Genomic DNA, 19,858 nt, shown 5'->3' on the forward strand with positions numbered 1-19,858 from the left:
AAAGTTCTTTTAATAGAGCCAATACATTAACAGCTATTGTTTCACCTTTCATACATGCACAAGAAAACCTGAAGCTGAAGATGAGAGAAATTAATTTAGTACAGTCACTTGATCTAAATGAAAAGTCATGTTTCAAAAAGTGGTACACAAATGTACCTTCTGCAGCTAAGTATTAAAATGTTGTATTTTCAGGCATGGTCTTAAGACTATGCAATAGATGTTGATGCTTCTATGTCTTCTTTTTTTTCTTTAGTATTTATATTTATTTATTTATTTATTTATTTATTTGGCTGTGCCAGGTCTTAGTTTTGGCACGTGGGATCTTCCTTGCAGCATGCGGGGTCTTTAGCCGCAGCATGTGGGGTCTTTAGCCGCAGCATGTGGGATCTAGTTCCCTGACCAGGGATTGAACCTGGGCCCCCTGCATTGGGAACACAGAGTCTTAACCGCTGGACCACCAGGGAAGTTCCTCTATGTCTTCTTGTTTTCATGTGTTCTGTGATATCATTATAGCCCCCATAGTGTGAGTTACACATTAATTCTTTTCGGCAAGTCTAATGAAATTTAGTGCTAACTATTAAATGTACACTGTTATTTTCTTTTGTTTTTTCTAAATCACTGTCACCAAAATGGTTATTACAAAATAAAAATGTGTTACCCAACAGTAAAATAAATAGTTGTAGGTTTATATCATATGATATGTAATAAAATCCTTGCAGCAATAGAGAGCTCAGATTGTATTCACTCTGGCAAAACTGAATAAAGGATGGGAAATGTGCAATCCACAGGCCAAAGCAACCACAAGGCTCAGTACAACTGGCTGCGCATCAAGTGGCCAGCAGAGCCGGCAGCATAGAATAGTTCTGCCACCACCATCCCCTAAGATCTGAAGAAGCTAGCTGTATCTAACTGCTCGTGCCAGAGTGCATTTACTTTATCAGCAAGCACCCTTCCTGCTCTCCTTGAAAAAGATGTGTTAGCTTATATTACTTCTGGAAAGGAACTGGAAAAGATAAATGGGATTTGGCCAATTTAACCATATGTTAAAGTGAGAATTCTGTTCACTATACTGGTGTCTCACATATGAGAACATGCCAGGATGTAGACAAACAAGGTGTAGGTCTACCTAAACCTATCCTAGTTTATTTATATGTAACTATTAAATAATACTTCATTCAAAAATGAAAAATCTGAGGCAAATGCTAAACCAATGAAATACTGAGATAAAAGGCCTAAAATGGGACTATCCTGGGCAAACTGGATATATAATGTGACGTCAGTATATGGGATATTTTAAATATCAATATAACATATATAAAATGAAAGCACGTGTATAAAAAATGACAATCTAGCTCTGTATGGAATGAGATGGAAAGATTTCCAGAATGCTATAGTATTTTATTTAAAAAGTAAGTTGTAGAATTATATATGCATCATGATACAGTATAATACTTCTGAAAAAAAGCCAATCATCCCCCAAATCAGGAAGGTACTCAACAAACTATCAATAGTGCTAAGCTGTGGGTGGTAGAACTAAAAAGGAACAGGGAAAAGGAAAGATTTACTCTTTATAATCTATTTTTGTTTGAACTTATTATAATGAACATTACTTTTGACACATGCGAGACAAAAACAAAAAAAATATTACAAGGCATTAGCTAATTTAGTATCAACTGAGTGGTACAAGTAACAAATGATCTAGAAGTCCTGCAGAGGGACATTCCCTTTGGGCAGAGGAAAATAGAGAAGTCAAGCCACCAAGAAAAAGGAAGATAAAGGTGGGAGCCCAGTGATCTTGCAAAATCCATAGTCTCACAGACCCCACAGTTGATGACACAGTCTCTCACTGTATATAGATTGACGTGCTCTCCAATTCTGAGAATGATCCAACAACTAGTGAAGGGAGGACATAAGGAGCCTCAGCCAGACAGTAAGTAGAGAAGTAAATAATGAGTTGGTCTCCTGTTCATTTCCCTCTTCTTCTACAATGTGGGCTCTTACTAACTTCGTATTGCGAATGTGTGTAATCAGGTCCTCATCTTGAGGTTTCTTTGTATGTAGTGGGACCCTACTCCTGAACCTCAGCGACAGCTGCCTGCTCCACAGTCATGAACCACAACCAACAAGGGGTCCCGGTAATTGAAATGGTGAGAACATCCCTGGAGCATATATAGGACTGCTTTGGGGAACTAGAACAGAAAATTCACAAATGAAAATAGTGAAAGGTAAAATAGTAATGCTATGGCCAGATGGGTATGCCAAGGCCTTTTTTCCTCCAGAAGGAAAATATTTGTACTTTCATCCTATACAAAACAGGGAGTCATAAAAAGTTTTTCACTAAGGCAGTACATGACTACCACTTTATAAATATTTATCAAACAGGGTGTTAAGATGATTTTGGTGTGGGGTGAGAGAACAGATGTAGGATGATCAGTTAGGAGGATAGTGAATTAATCCAGATGAAGGTGATGATGAATAGGAAGAGGACAGGACCACGAGAAAAGGAAAGATAGCTTTTGAAATGACTTTCCAAGGTACGACTAGATAGTTTGGGGTCACTGAGTGAGGCAGGCAATTATAGCTGAGAGAACACCAGCCAGGTGTTACATATCCTAGGCATGAAAAGCTTGGACTTGAGACCCAAGTCATCAGAGAAACCAAACAAGACGATGTGAAAATTATAGTCATGATAAGAGGCAGAAAACTTGTGGATATGTCATTAGAAAGTAGCCAAGGGTAAAATCCAGCGTGTGCCTCTTCCTTGGCAATAAAAATGACCAATTATGACAGGAATAGCTAAGCAAAAGAGGTGGGCATTGTACAAAACAAGGCATCTTGTTGTCAAAGGCTCTTACAGTCTTGAAGAAGGCAGCCATAGATACCACGCAGTGCATGCTCATGGTAGCCTTCAAGAAGCTAGCTGAGGAGCGGTGACTACTATGGGTGCCCATAAGGTTTTCTGCTGGGTAGGGCCATAGGATAGGCCAGGGTAGTAAGATGAGGCTATAGGGAAATTTATGTAGTAAGGGCTAAATTATTACAAAGGAATTCTGAAATTTTAATCTGGATGACAGAAAAGTAGTTTATGGATAGATTTTTAAAACTTAGGAGGAAAATGTTAGCAAGAAGGCATAGCAAATTCAGTTTTAGACATGACAATTTTGAATGGATTATACAAATGGTAATGTCCAGAATAGAGATGGGTTAGATATATGAGGGGAATGCATGAGAAAACATAGTGTTCGTAATGTCACACTGAAGTTCAGGAGACCAAGACTCAGACAGTATGTTTCAAACTTTTTGAACTATGACCTACAAGGTTAAAAAAGTGCATTGCAATCTAATGTGTAGGTGTACACACATATCTTAAAGAAAAGCTCCATGAAACATCACTTATCCTTAATACTTGCTTTGATATTTTCTATTCTATTCCTCCTTCTCCTCCTTCTCCTCCTCCTCCTTCTCCTTCTTCTTCTTCTTCTCCTTTTTTTAAATGTCGCCCAAAGCCCCTAAATTGATTTCAGCACCTTCCTTTTGGCTTAGAGATTTTTAGATTAAAGAGACCTTTGTGATTATTTTGTAGAACCACCTGCAAAGATATGACTGATAAATCCAGAAGATATATTCTTGGAGAAAGAGTAAACAAGAGAAAAGCACAAAATTAAAGATCACTTGGGAACCACTAACGGGGGTAAGGGAAAGGCCAAAGAAGACAGGGAAAGTAGGTCATAGGATAGAAAAAACTAGTACCAAAGAGGACAATGTTGCAAAAAGGAATGGGTGGTCACAAAAGCTTTTTTCAGTTCATGTCTTTGTCTCTACTGCAGTATTTCTCAAAGTGTAGTTGAAGACACTAATTTAAGCAGAATTACCTTGGCCACTTGTTAAAAATTCAAATACCTGGATAGGCCTCATCCCAGGCCTAGTGAACTGAACTTTCTGGGTGTGTGTCCTGGAATTGACAATTAAAAGTTTCCCAGGATATTCTTTCCACCAAGGATTTTTATCTCAGTGCCTTTCACAAATCAGTTTTCAAAATGGTATTTTACATAGGAACATGCAATCTCACTTCACACATTAGATGTATTCTTAAATAGTTGCTAAGTAAGTACTTGCACACTAAACCATTATTCCCCCTGAAGACTACTGTGATTAACTTCAGAATTATGTCCACCCAGAAGGAAACAAACAAGCTTCCAAAGCATTCAGCCTTCAAATAAACATTCTTCATCCTGATTTTTCTGTACTACTTATGCCAGTGGCTGGCCAAATGGGCTTATAATCCTCATTATCTTTATTCAGTTTAAAAGCATATACTATATTTTAAAATTCACTACACTGTTACATATTTCATTTTGATTTTGAATTGAGTGCATTGGACTTAACTAGCTAAGTATCCCAATCAAGTGGCATTTAGCAGAACTCACAGGCAGGAAGTGCCACAAGGAGAAAGTTTTCAGAAAAATACAAAAACTAAAGTTTATGATTTGGACTCTAACACCAAAGATATCCCTTTATGTGGTAAGCCCTGCTAACAAAAATATTTGTCGTTATTACCAATTGATAACCAAGAAGTATGAGATATGACTCTAAGATAAGAATCATAACTAACAACAACAACAACTACTACTACAGTAGATAACATTTATTCACTTATCTCATATCAGGCTCTGTTTTAAAACCTTTCCATGGATTAACTCATTTCATCTTCACAACAATCGTGTGAAGTACCGTTTTAGACCTTATTTCCCAGATGATGCAGCTGAGATGCAGAGAGCTGTGTAACCCTCCTAGGGTCCCACAGCTAGAAACAGGAGCTGAGATTCAAACATAGGCATCCGGTCTAGAGTCTGTACTCAAAGGCAGTGTGCTACAATGTGATTGCAAGAAAGTCTCAGATGTTGAAGTAGTTAGCTGCCCAGTAGAGAGAAAGACTTGCTGTTTATGGTCTGGGATTTTTTCTTTTTCTGTTCTTTATGCAAGTAATTTCAAGATAACTTGGGTCTATAGTGGATCCCTGTTCACATTATACATGATAATGTGATACTGCGGTGGAGCCTGAGAGTCTGCATTTCTAACAAGTTCCCAGGTAATGGTGATACTGCTGGCTTGGGGCCACATTTTGAGTAGCGGGGGATTAGAGTATGAGATCTGAAGTAACAATGCTAGTGTTGGAATCCTAGCTCCATTACTTACTAGTTTTATAACCTTCTCCTTGTGTGCCTCTACCACATCTGTAAAATAGTGAGATCATTAAAGTGTTGTTATGAGGATTACATGAGATAATCCATGGATACTACTTAGAACATAGAACATATTCTATGATACTACTTAGAACATATTCGCTGGAACATAGAAAGCACTCAATAAATATTATCTCTTAATCTTATAGAAAACTATCACAAGCATATATTGTATCCCATTAGAAAGCCATTTATAGAATTGACTGACATAGCAGAAACACTAAATAAAATTCTATCATTTTTTTTCCAGGCAGTCACTAGAACATCACTGTACACTGAAGGACATTTAATATATATAAGTTAGACCCACTATCCAACTTTATTAATTACATAAATCTGAAACTACTCTAAACTAATTTGTGTAAAGCTGGCTTTGGTCTATACTATTTAAAGAGATTATTTTGTTTCTATGCCAGAAAACTTTTTTATATTGCAGGTGTATACTGAGTTCCAACTCATTTATTTGAATAGCTTTCTCTGAATTGAGAAACAGGCATTTTTGTTTTAACAATTCATTTTTACCAAATAGAAATCAGAACTAGTATTAGTATGAACAATAATAATGATTTTAAACATTTGTTCAAACAAGGGCACTAGCATAGTTTAGATGAATTTGGATGAGTTAGTCAAAACCTTCACAGACAACTGTATACATTTTCAAACCACTGTACAATACAGCATAATTACCTCTTGCTATTGAGGACTGGGGCTTAGAAAGAATATTACTTGTCAGAATTGTGATGATTTAACAGTGATGTGATATGGGAAAGTTCAGTGGGGAAGAAAAGTAAAGTCAGAACCAGAAATGAAAACTGTTAGAAATTTCTCAAATTCAACACTGCTTGAAAATTAAAGAGACAGAAGGCAGTGAATGGAGTACAACTAGGAAAGAAAGATTAATGTCCCCCTCCAGTCACTGATAAAAACCAAGAAGGGTAAAACCTGCAGGTTCAATCAAGGAGGAGATGAGAACTATGAAGTGTTTTGGGTTGGCCAGGATCTTTATGAGTCAGCAAGAAAAGATCAGTAAATAATTTGCCTCTCTTTTCACCTTTTATTTCTCGAACACAGGTAATGAAAAAGACAATTGTGGGACAGATTCTGATATGTTTATTTTTCTAAATTAAAACTATATTCAACATATGACCTGCCCTGTGAGATCATGAAAGATGAGAATCAAGGAAAAGGGTGGAATCTGGGTGGGGAGATTATTATTTCCCTACTCTCTCCCTTTCTCTCTTTCCCTGCAGAATGGGGTAAGGCTCCAGGCTCCTCCTTTAATGTCCAGTGTGGTACTAGAATTTTTTTTAACATTCAGCACAACATATCAGATTTTACTCTACATTTTGCTTTGTATAACAAGTGTTACTTTAAAAAATAAGATTTTACCCCCCAAAAAATCTGCTTAAAAGTGCTTCTATAAAGGACTGGCATATGGAAAAATTTAAGGCAGGGTTACCGATACTTAATTATATTGAATAAGGATTCTTCTATTGAAATAATTATCAGGTTTAACTTGTACTTTTAGTGAAAAAAAAAATCAATTGTTGGAATTGTGATTCTTAACATCTAGAGATGATAACCCAACAAGATCGGATGGTTTGGATTAGAGGAACAAGAAAACAATTATACCAACATCATGTTTTGTTATTTGGGTTTACAATGGTCTGAATCAAATTCCTGAAAAACAGAAATTTACCAAAATGCATGAGCTAACTTTTTCCACTTACAAGGCAGGTATTAGCTGCCTCTCAATACCAGGAAAGCAAGGAATTCCACTTCAGTGTGACCTATTTATGCCTCTTAGATTCATCATATGCATTTTTTAATGACCTCGAACCAAAGGAAATGTAGAAACCTATTTGAAAAGCTGACATTAAGGTTGTGACACCTACCAAAACAACAAGAGAATCTAAAGTTAAACTGACACACAATCCCCAAATCAGTCTGTTACACTCCTAATTTAAAAAACAGTTACTATGTGAAATAGTGATGGCATGTCAGCCTCTGCTTTGAAACTCCTGAATTTTGTCATTTGGTGTTTGTGTCACAACCTTAATATTATTTAAATATACTTTTTAATATCTATTATTTAAAAAATATCTTTGAATTGAAAATACTCTAGCTTTGAAGAAGCCAACCTCAAAGCACTGCATGCCACTTTTATTAGAAGTGGTGCATAAAACATTTCCTGTTGACAAATCTAATTCATTAAAAGGTGAGATGGATGCATTTTAAAATAACTGGCTGGCATCATTATCTGCAACACCTTTTATAAATTATTCCTCTTTTCCCTTTTGACTGAACTTGTCACAGTTCCCTTTCAGCGTCTGAGTGTTATGCCTCATAGTCAATGCTTTCAACATGTTTAGACAAGTCATAAGTTAAACAAGCAGTGGTACTTTATTTTCTAGAAATGAGAAAGGGTAGCAGAAATACAGATTATTTCACTCAATTCATTGATTTTTAACTAAAGACAAGTAAAGTCAGTTAGTGGTGGTTTCATCTTACACAAAGGATTTAAAAATAAAGCTATACTGTTTGAGTAGAAGGGAGAATTTGAAAGAAAGGAACATAAAGAGAGATGCTGGCAGCCCTGCTGCACTATTGTGCAGAAGACTTAGTTTAAAATTGAATTGTGCTTCCCCTGACATCGGAGATCAGGCACATCATAAGGCTGACAGCTGGCTGGCACACTACCTTCCTAAAGGAAAATGCTAACTGCATTTCTCTTAGAGGCCAAAGGAATAGAATTATAGAAGCTTTCAAGCAAACTGGGGAGGCAGAGTACAAATCACTTAAAATATGACAAAAACCATTTCTTACCTAATTTTGTTTCAGAAGACTGTAAGAATGAGCTTGTCTTCTAATCCTAAGTAGGTGGTAAATTATTTCCTTATGAGTTGTCAGTAGAAGAGCTGCCCTTTCTTTAGTATCTTCAGCAGTTTTTTTCCACAAAATATACAAAGCACACCTATAAAATAATTAGATACAGCTTTCACTGCCACATGGAGGGGGCACAGTCACAACATTAGTCATCTACATTGGCAGTGACAGTACTACCATTGTTATAATATACAGACTTGATCCAAGAGATGCTGGAAACACATAAAGACATCCTGAAGTTGGGATACCTAAGAAAACCTTATCAACAAGATGATTCATAGATTATAGGCAAATGGATAACGGATGTACCTAGGAAAACGATATTCAAAACATCCCTTTTATTTTCAGTGATTTTTCAAATGCTCCTAAAGAAACGTAGATCACAGAGAGTAAGGGATGTTTGCACCATATGAAATAAGCAACCTTTCAATACAATTATGTTTTTCTTGTTTAATTACCAGTTGCCCCAGAACTGTTTACTAAAACCATCTTTGGGGCTTCCCTGTCGGTCTAGTGGTTAAGACTCCATGCTTTCAACGCAGGGGACTCGAGTTCAATCCCTGGTTGGGGAACTAAGATTCTACATGCCGCGTGGCATGGCCAAAATATTTTTTTAAAAATTAAAAAAAATCTTTTCCCACTCTTCTAGGTTATCTTATTAAAGTAGATTCTGATTCAGTTGATCTGGGGTTGGGATCTGAGATTCTGTGTTTCTAACAACCTCCCAAGTAAAGTCACCAAAGAGGTGGGTCTGTGGTCTAAACATTCACTAGTAAGGTTCCACCGATCTATTTGACTTTCCCTGCACCAAAATACACTGTTGTTATTCTTGTTTTTTGGCCCTTTGTCTTTCTATATAATTTTAAAATCTTTTGTCAAGTATTCTCTCCTCCCTACCAAAATAGACAGTTAGGAATTTGATTGATCAAATTGGGCATCTGTAAAATCTTGAGTTTCCCAAGCCATGTGTATTGTATATCATTCCATTTATTAAGGTCTTATTGTCACAAAATAATGCTTTACTATTTTCCCTATGGGAGTTTTACACATCTCTTGTTATGTCAGATGTATCCCCAGGAACTTCATATTTTGAATGTTAGTATAAATAATATCTCTTTGCAAGGGCTTTTTCATGTTTTGTTTATATATGTATGTATTTGTATAATTTTTGTATATTGATGTATTTATCCAGGATATTTTCTAAACTCTTATTATTTTTTCTGTAGTTTTACATCATGCATACATAATGAGTTTTACTTCTTCATTCTAAAATCTATACTTATTTCTTTATCTTGCCTTACTAAAAGAAAAAGAAAAGAAGTCAAATGATAAGTATATTACTTAATAGAAAAATCTATTTTATAATCTGTGATCAGCCAAAATGATCTCTTCATTAGGCTTAGGTCAACTAGAAAACTAATACGAAGAAGGTTCCAGATGTTTCTCTTGATATTTATTGATTGTTCTCATACTTCTTGACTTTCTCCGGTGTCTGATATACAAGTGCTTAAATGTTACTAACATCCATTGTCCCAAGCTGACTTCCAGTTGATACTTCATCAGAAACAGACAAAAACCCTCATGGACAACTTGGCCAGTGTAGGAACTAAATTTGAGCAAAACAGGAAACAGAGGAATTATAACAAGAGACATGGTTCAGTTCGGTCTAAGAACTAAGTGGAGATGTCCACACTAGGGAGCCATTACAGAGATACAACATATTACCTATACTACATAGCTGAAATCACAAGATTTCATGGAAAACCCATAAATAACTGAAATTGCTTTCTTGATAACATTATCAGCCTGTAGGGTGAATTGCGCTTCTTGATAGCTTTCAGCCAATCAGTTCGACCACAGGAAAAAATTAAGACTTACTGTTCCACAAACTGTCAATGTTGTTAATATTGGTTACCTGAGGAAAGGTAAATGTGCTTGATGGTGGGACGAAGAATGGGGTAAAGAAAGAAAAAGATGCAGTAACTAAAATAATAATGACTACAATAATAATAATAAAAATACAACAATCTGTTCTTTAAAAATGGGTTCAAAATCCACTAAAATAATAATCATGAAGAAATATAGCAATGCAGAAAATGCTGAAAAGGACAGATGAAAACAGGACCCAAGCACACACGTACACATTACATTGCAACTGTTTAACAATATGTGCACAAAATTTTTGGTTAGGAAAATCAATAAGCATGTATTTTTCCCCCTTCCCTTCTAGAGGTTCCCTTAAAAAGATAAAAAAGGTGTGTGTTGGGGTGAGGGAACAGGATGTAAACTCACAAAAATGAAGAGACTGAGAGAGACATCACTACAAATTTGTACAAGGTAAACAGATGAAAGAGCTTTCATGGTAAAAACAGATTGGAAAAAGCAAAACTCTAGAATGTGTGCAGAGAATGCTGCAATTAAAGGAATGTCCTATATCATTGGCAGAAGTGTGGAGTAAGAAGTGAAGCTAAAGTATGCAATCAATTGACTGCCCAAGAAACACTGAATCTCCCTCCCCTACCTTTTTGTACAGCAACTTCTTTTTTTTTTTCCTTCTCCATAGTTAAATATCTGACTGTGAGTAAAAAAAAAAAAAAAAAGTAAATGGAAAAAGTGTTGTGTTTGAAGATATGAAATAACTATCTAGAAAATTAAGGATCAAAAGAGATGGGAGGGAGGGGATTAGGAAAACATGGTGGAGTCGAAGGACTTGAGCTCACCTCCTCATATGAAAACATCAAAATCAAAACTAACTGTTGAACAACCAATGAAAAAAAGACTGGAACATACCAAAAAAGATATTCCGCATCCAAAGACAAAGAAGAAGCCACAACGAGACAGTAGCAGGGGCACTTTCATCATATAATCAAATCCCATACCTGCTGGGTAGGCGAGCCACAAACTGGAAAATAATTATATCACAGAGGTTCTACCACAGGAGTGAGAGTTCTGAGCCCCACACCAGGCTCCCCAGCCTGGGGGTCTGGCATCAGGAGGAGGACCCCCCAGAGCATTTGGTATGGAAGGACAGTGGGCCTTGAGTGCAGTAGCTCCATGGACTGGGGTAAACAGAGACTCCACTAATGGAGGGCACATACAAAGTTTCATGTGCTCTGGAACCCAGGGCAAAGCAGTGACTCCATAGGAGCCAGGGCCAGACCTACCTGCAGGTCTTGGAGGGTCTCCTGGGGAGGTGGGGGTCAGCTGTGGCTCACTGTGGAGATAAGGATACTGATAGTAGAGGCCCTAGGGAATATTTAGCATGAGCACTCCAGGACATTGCCATTTTGGCACTGAGACCTGCCCCCATCCAACAGCCTGCAGGCTCCAGTGCTGGGATGCCTCCGGCCAAACAACCAACAGTGTGGGAACACAGCCCCACCCATCAGCAGACAGGGTGCCTAAAGTCATCCTGAGCCCACAGCTGCCTCTAAACACACCCCTAGACATGGCCCTGGCCATCAGAGGTAAAGACCCAGCTCCATCCACCAGTGGGCAGGTACCAGTCCCGCCCACCAGGAAGCCTGCACAAGCACCTCAACCAACCTCACCCACCAGGGAGCAGACACCAGAAGCAAGAGGAACTACAATCCTGCAGCCTGCAGAACAGAGAACACAAATGCAGAAACTAGAGGAAGGGAAGAAAAAGAACTACAAACACAAATCCAAAACAATTAACCAAATGGCAATGAGAACATATATATCAATAATTACCTTAAATGTAAGTGGATTAAATGCTCCAACCAAAAGACAAAGACTGGCTGAATGGATACAAAAACAAGACCCATTTATATGTTGTCTACAAGAGACCCACTTCAGATCTAGGAACACATACAGACTGAAAGTCAGAGGATGGAAAAAGATATTACATGCAAATGGAAATCAAAAGAAAGCTGGAGTAGAATACTCATATCAGACAAAATAGATTTTAAAATAAAGACTGTAAACAAAAGACAAAGAAAGACACTACATAATGATCAAGGGATCAATCAAAGAAGAAGATATAACAATTGTAAATATATAGGCACCCAACATAGGAGCACCTCAATATATAAGGCAAACGCTAATAGCCATAAAATGAGAAATTGACAGTAACACAATAAAGGTGGGGGACTTTAGTTCCCCACTTACATCAATGGACAGAACATCCATAAAGAAAATCAATAAGAAAACACAGGCCTTAAATGACACATTAGACCACATGGACTTAATTGATATTTATAACAACATTCCACCCACCCAAGTACACATGGAACATTCTCCAGGATAGATCACATGCTGGACCACAAAGCAAGCCTCGGTGAATTTAAGAAAATTGAAATCATCTCAAGCAACTTTTCCGACCACAACACTATGAGATTAGAAATCAAATGAAAGAAAAAAACTGTATAAAGCACAAACACATGGAGATTAAACAATATGTTACTAAACAACCAACGGATCATTGAATAAATCAAAGAGGAAATGAAAAAAATACCTAGAGACAAATGAAAGGGAAAACACAATGATCCATAACCTAGGGTACACAGCAAAAGCAGTTCTAAGAGGGAAGTTTATAGTGCTACAATCTTACCTCAGGAAACAAGAAAAATCTCAAACAACCAAACCTTACACTTAAACCAACTAAAGAAAGAAGAACAAATAAAACCCAAAGTTAGTAGAAGGAGAGAAATCATAAAGATCAGAGCAGAGATAAATGAAATAAAGATGAAGAAAACAATAGAAAAGATCAATGAAACTAAAACCTGATTTTGTGAAAAGATACACAAAATTTATAAACCTCTAGCCAGAAAAAAAAAAGAGCAGGCTCAAATCAATAAAATTAGAAATGAAAAAGGAGAAGTTACAACTGACACCACAGAAATACAAAGGATGATAGAAATTACTACAGGCAACTATATGCCAATAAAATGGTCAACCTGGAAGAAACGGATAAATTCTTTTTTTTTTAAATTTTATTTATTTATTTTATTTATTTATTTTTGGTTGTGCCAGGTCTTAGTTGCAGCCAGCGGGCTCCTTAGTTGTGGCATGCGCACTCTTAGTTGCGGCATACATGTGGAATCTAGTTCCTTGACCAGGGATCGAACCTGCACCCCCTGCACTGGGAGGCGAATTCTTAACCAGCGCACCACCAGGGAAGTCCCTGGATGAATTCTTAAAAGGTACAATCTTCCAAGACTCAACCTGGAAGAAAGAGAGAACACGAACACACCAATCACAAGTACTGAAATTGAAACTGTGATTAGAAAACTTGCAACAAACAAAAGTCCAGGACCAGATGGCTACACAGACGAATTCTATCAAACATTTAGAGACGAGTTAACACTTATCCTTCTGAAACTATTCCAAAAAATTGCAGAAGGAGGAACACTTTCAAACTCATTCTATGAGGCCACCATCATCCTGATACAAAAACCAGACAAAGATACCACAAAAAAAGAAAACTAGAGGCCAATATCACTGATGAACATAGATGCAAAAATCCTCAACAAAATGCTACCAAACCAAATCCAACAATATATTAAAAAGATACACCATGATGAAGTGGGATTTATCCCAGGGATGCAAGGATTCTTCATCATACACAAATCAATCAATGTGATACACTATATTAACAAACTGAAGAATAAAAACCACATGATCATCTTAATAGATGTAGAAAAAGCTTTTGATAAAATTCAACACCCATTTATTATAAAACTCAACAGAAACTGGGCACGCAGCGAACCTACCTCAACATGATAAAGGCCACATACGATAAACATCATACTCAACAAGGAAAAGCTGAAAGCTGAAAGATCAGGAGGAAGACAAGGATGTCCACTCTTGCCACTTTTATTCAACATAGTTTTGCAAGTCGTAGCCATGCCAATCAGAGAAGAAAAAGAAATTAAAAGAATCCAAATTGGAAAAGATGAAGTAAAACCAGCACTGTTTGCAGATGACATGATTCTATACATAGAAAATCCTAAAGATGCTACCAGAAAACTACTAGGGCTCACCAGTGAATCTGGTAAAATTGCAGGATAAAAAATTAACACATAAAAATCTCTTGCATTTCTATACACTAACAACAAAAGATCAGAAAGAGAAATTAAGCAAACAATCCCAATTACTATCACATCAAAAACAATAAAATACCTGGGAATAAATCTACCTAAGGAGGCAAAAAACCTATACTCTGTAAACTATAAGAGGCTGATGAAAGAAATCGGAAATGACACAAACAGATGGAAAGGTATACCATGTTCTTGGATTGGAAGAATCAATATTTTCAAAATGACTATACTACCCAAGGCAATCTACACATTCAGTGCCATCCCTATCAAATTACCAATGGCATTTTTCACAAAACTAGAACAAAAAGTTTTTAAATTTCTATGGAAACACAAAACATAAAGCAATCCTTAGCAAGAAAAACGGAGCTAGAGGAATCAGGTTCCTTGACTCCGACTATACTACAAAGCTACAGTAATCAAAACAGTATGGTACTGGCACAAAAACAGAAATATAGATCAATGGAACAGGATAGAAAGCCCAGAAATAAACCCATGCACCTATGGTTCATTAGTCTATGACAATGGAGGCAAGAATATACAGTGGAGCAAAGACAGTCTCTTCAATAAGTGGTGCTGGGAAAACTGGACAGCTGCATGGAAAAGAATGAAATTAGAACATTCTTTAACACCATACACAAAAATAAACTCAAAATGGATTAAAGACCTAAATGTAAGACTGGATACTATAAACCTCTTAGAGGAAAACATAGGCAGACCACACTTTGACATAAATCGTAGCAATATCTTTTTGGATCTACCTCCTAGAATAATGAATATAAAAACAAAAAAACCCAAATGGGACCTAATTAAACTTAAAAGCTTTTGCTCAGCAAAGAAAACCATACATAAAATGAAAAGACAACCCACAAAATGGGAGAAAATATTTGCAAACAAAGCAACCAACAAGGGATTAGTCTCCAAAATATACAAACAGCTCATGCAGCTCAATATCAAAAAAAACCAAACAACCCAATCAAAAAATGGGCAGATCTAAATAGACATTTCTCCAAAGACATACAGGTGGCCAAAAAGCACATGAAAAGTTGCTCAACGTTGCTAATTATTAGCAAAATGCAAATCAAAACTACAATAAGGTATCACCTCACACAGGTCAGAATGGCTGTCATCAAAAAGTCTACAAACAATAAACTCTGGAGAGGGTGTGGAGAAAAGGGAACCCACCTACACTGTTGGTGGGAATGTAAATTGGTACAACCACTATGTAGAACAGTATGGAGGTTCCTTAAAAAACTTAAAATAGAATTACCATATGATTCAGCAATCCCACTCCTGAAAATATATTCAAACAAAGCTCTAATTCAAAAAGATATACGCACCCCTATGTTCATAGCAGCACTATTCACAATAAGCAAGACAGGGAAGCCACCTAAATGCCCATTGACAGAGGAATGAATAAAGAAGATGTGGTACATATACACAGTAGAATATTACTGAGCCATAAAAAAGAATGAAATAATGCCATTTGCAGCAACATGGATGCACACAGAGATTATTATACTAAGTGAAGTAAGTCAGAGAAAGACAAATACCATATGATATCACTTATATGCGGAATCTAAAAAAATGATACATGAACTTATTTATAAAATAGCAACAGACTCACAGACTTCGAAAACAAATTTACGGTTACCAAAGGGGAAAGGTGGGGGGGGGGGGTGGGATAAATTAGGAGTTTGGGATTAACATATACACACTACTATATATAAAATGGAAAACTAGGAAAGGTAGCATGCATTCCCCAAAGAAAAGTCTGTCTCATTCTGGCCTTTAGCTGACTTCCAGCATAATCATGGTAACCCACCTATTCACTCTAAAGCAAACTGTACCAGTCAAATCAGTGCCATCCAAATATAGTTTCTAGGCAGCTTTTTGATTTTCTTCTTTCTATTATGAATGCACAGTCAAGGACAATGGGGTATTTGAAGAAAATCTTTTTTTTTTTCCACATTTGAAACCAACGTAAAACAATAATTAGCCCCCAAAGAAAATGGAGATAAGTCCATTAATAGAACATGTAAATTTTCCATCATCCTAAGAGAGTAAAGAAAAAAAATGTACACATAATACAAGACCAGAAGCAGGACATCCAGCTATGGCTGAGTACAATCAGTAAATACTCTTCCAAAAAAGAAACTATAGAGGTAGACAAAATTGACAAATACAACCATTTTAGTCACCTAGAAATAGACCAAAGGAAGATAACAATTTGAAAAGCATTTATATTTGAAAAACTATTAATCTTTAGGTAAGAAAACTAGGGCCCTCTGGTATTCTAGCCTAGAGCTACCCTTATCAACATCAACCACAGCTCAGTGAGTACAGAGGTTCTTCCAGGGTGGGGAAGGTTGTTAGAACCAGAAACATCTCTGCTGTGGTCAAAGGGGGCTCACTGGTACTTGAGTGGTGGGTGATGCCCACCTCCAGCAGTGTTTCAGTGGAAGAGATGGCCTTAAAAAAGGGAGCAAGCAAGGAGAGTCAACAGCTCAACTAGGCCAAGGTTATGTTCACACTTGGGGCAAGCGTACTCTTGGCTATGGCTGAGAGTATGTACAATGGAGGCCTGAGAGGAACAAAGCTAGCCACACATTCCTGAGGCTGAACAATCACATGCACAGAGGAAATGTGAAAGAGCTCAGCAGAAAGCAAAAGCTGGGCACACTTGAAAACAATGTAAACTTTAAATATATTCCTCTATCAATACAGAGATCCATGAGCACATGACAGATGACTTACTGACTTGAAGTGTTTGCACACATCCACTATCCAACCATCAGCTTATCATTTAAGCTTCACAGACACAGAGGCAAGTCCTAGGAAGCCAAATGTAAAACTCATAACAAGAATCACACACACACAAAAAAATCAGTGGCCACCTATCACAAGGGAGGTAGGTATTACTGACTTAGTTTAGGCAAATTACTAAACAAGGAAACAAGCAAATAAACAAAGCAACAACAGGGAGAAAAAAAATTCAGAATCCAGAGTTGCTACAATATATGATCTAAAATATCCAGAAGAAGTTATGAGACATGCAAATAAATAGGGAAAAAGCAGCCAATAGAAACTGAGTATCCCTAGATGTTGAATTTAAATGAAGACTATAAAGCAGATATTATAAATACATTCCATGAACCAAAGGTGACCATATTTAAAGAATAAAAGGAAAGTATGGCAATGATGAATAAAAAATGTAAGAGATTCACAATAAGGAGAAAGAAATTTTTAAAAAGAACCAAATGGAAATTTTGGACTTGAAAAGTGTATAAAATGGAAAGTCACTATAGGAACTTGACAGCAGATTCAAGATGATCTGAAGAAAGAATTAGTGAATTTAAAATAGATGAATATAAATTATCCAATCTGAAGAACAGAGGGAAAAAATAATTTAAAAAATGAACAGGACTTCCCTCATGGTGCAGTGGTTAGGAATCCGCCAGCCAATGCAGGGGACACAGGTTCAAGCCTTGGTCTGGGAAGATCCCACATGCCGCGGAGCAACTAAGCCCGTGCACCACAACTACTGAGCCTGTGCTCTAGAGCCCGTGAGCCACAACTACTGAGCCTGTGTGCCACAACTACTGAAGCCCGTGCACCTAGATCCCGTGCTCCGCAACAAGAGGAGCCATCGCAATGAGAAGCCCATGCACTGCAAAGAAGAGTAGCCCCTGCTTGCCACAACTAGAGAGAGCCCACGTGCAGCAACGAAGACCCAGCGCAGCCAAAAATAAATAAATTAAATAAATAAATTTAAAAAAAAAAAGAACAAAGACTCAGACATTTTGGATAATCACAACTATATCAAAAAGCATGTAATGAGTATCCCAGAAGGAATGGAGACAGAAAAAGGGATAGAAAAAAATATGTGAAGAAATAAGGGATAAAAACATACCAAATTTGATGAAAAATATTCATCTACTCATCAAAGAAATTCAACAGACTCCACACAGGACAAATATAAAGAGACGGATATTTCAACATAACATAATCAAACTATTGGTGAACAAAGACAAAGAGAAAATCTTAAAAGCAGCAAGAGAAAAGTAAATCATCACATACAGGTGAGCATCAATGAAATAATGGAGGCCAGAAGTCAGTGGAATGAGAAATTCAAAATGCTGAAAGAAAAAAAAGAAACTGTCCACTAATTATCCTATATCAAGAATAACTACGCTGTAAAGCAATTATACTCCAATAAAGACGTTAAAAAAAATAAAAAAATAAAACTGGAGATGAATAAGGTAGAGAAAAAAAAAAAAAAGAATAACTACCTTTAGGCTTCCCTGGTGGCACAGTGGTTGAGAATCCGCTGGCCAATGCAGGGGACACAGGTTTGAGCCCTGCTCTGGGAAGATCCCACATGCCGAAGGCCAACTAAACATGTGTGCCACAACTACTGAGCCTGAGAGCCACAACTACTGAGCCCGTGTGCCACAACTATGAAGCCCATGTGCCTAGAGCCTGTGCTCCGCAACAAGAGGAGCCACTGCAATGAGAAGCCCGTGCACCACAACAAAGAGTAGCCCCCGCTCGTCGCAACTAGAGAAAGCCTGCATGCAGCAATGAAGATGCAACGTAGCCAAAAATAAAATTAATTAATTAATTAATTTTAAAAAAAAGAATAACTACCTTTAAATTGAAGGCAAAATAGAGCCATCACTTTTAAAACTGAAGATGAAATAAAGATTGAGAATTTGTCGTTAGCAGATGGGTCTTAAAAAAATATTAAGGGAAATCCTTCAAGCTGCAAGGAATTGACACCAGATGGTAATTTAAATCCAAAGTAAGAAATAAAGAGCTCCAGAAATGGTAAATATGTGGGCTAGTATAAAAGGCTCTATAAAATATTATCTCATTTCTTTTAATTGAACTCTTTAGAAGACATAGATTGCATAAAGCAATAACTATAGTAATGCATTGATTATTTTAAAACATGTAGAGATGTAATACATATGACAATAATAGCAGAAAGGACAGGAAGGAATAAAACTATGCTGGAACAAAATTTCTATATTTTCTCAAAATTAAGTCAGTATTAACTGGTTGCATTAAGTTGGCTGTGGTAAGTTAAGATGTAGACTATGTTCTCTAGTGCAAGCACTAAAAAAATAACTTTTTAAAAGGTAAAGTTTCACTAGAAATTAAAATATGACTATATTAAAAATATTTATCTAATACCAAAGAAGGCAACCAAGGTAGAAGAAAGAAATAAAAGAGACAAGAGTCATATAAAAACAAAGCAATATGGAAAATATAAACGTGATCATGCTAATAAGTACATTAAATATGAAAGGTCTAAACACCTCAATCCAAAGGCAGGAATTGTTAGACTAGATACAAATGCAAGATGCAACCATGTGTCATCTATACAAGACATATTTTACATTCAAAGACAATAAATAGATTAAAAGTTAAAAGATGGAAAAGATATGCCATACAAACAGTAATCATAAGAGAGCTGGAGTTACTGTACTAATATTAGACAAAATAGGCTTCAAGAAATAGTACTTGAGGGGACTTCCCTGGTGGTCCAGTGGGTAAGACTTTGTGCTCCCAATGCAGGAGGCCCCAGCTCCATCCCTGATCAGGGAACTAGATCCCGCATGCATGCCGCAACTAAGAGTCCACGTGCTGCAACTAAGAATTTTG

At 36.8% G+C, this 19,858-nt stretch overlaps 1 protein-coding gene across 3 annotated transcripts in view; it reads right to left on the reverse strand.

Moving 5' to 3' along the window:
• KIAA0825 (KIAA0825 ortholog) overlaps positions 1 to 19,858 on the reverse strand; it is a 408,207-nt gene that overhangs the window by 365,814 nt on the left and 22,535 nt on the right. For 2 of the 3 annotated variants that reach the window (XM_068535640.1, XM_068535642.1), the window contains exon 2: positions 8,070 to 8,217. The exons of the other annotated variant lie outside the window; for it this stretch is intronic. The gene's annotated coding sequence lies outside the window, so the exon portion shown is untranslated. The remainder of the gene's footprint in view (positions 1 to 8,069; positions 8,218 to 19,858) is intronic. 3 annotated transcript variants of the gene reach the window in all.

Source organism: Eschrichtius robustus, chromosome 2, assembly GCF_028021215.1.
Source record: "Eschrichtius robustus isolate mEscRob2 chromosome 2, mEscRob2.pri, whole genome shotgun sequence".
Taxonomy (NCBI): Eukaryota; Metazoa; Chordata; class Mammalia; order Artiodactyla; family Eschrichtiidae; genus Eschrichtius; species Eschrichtius robustus.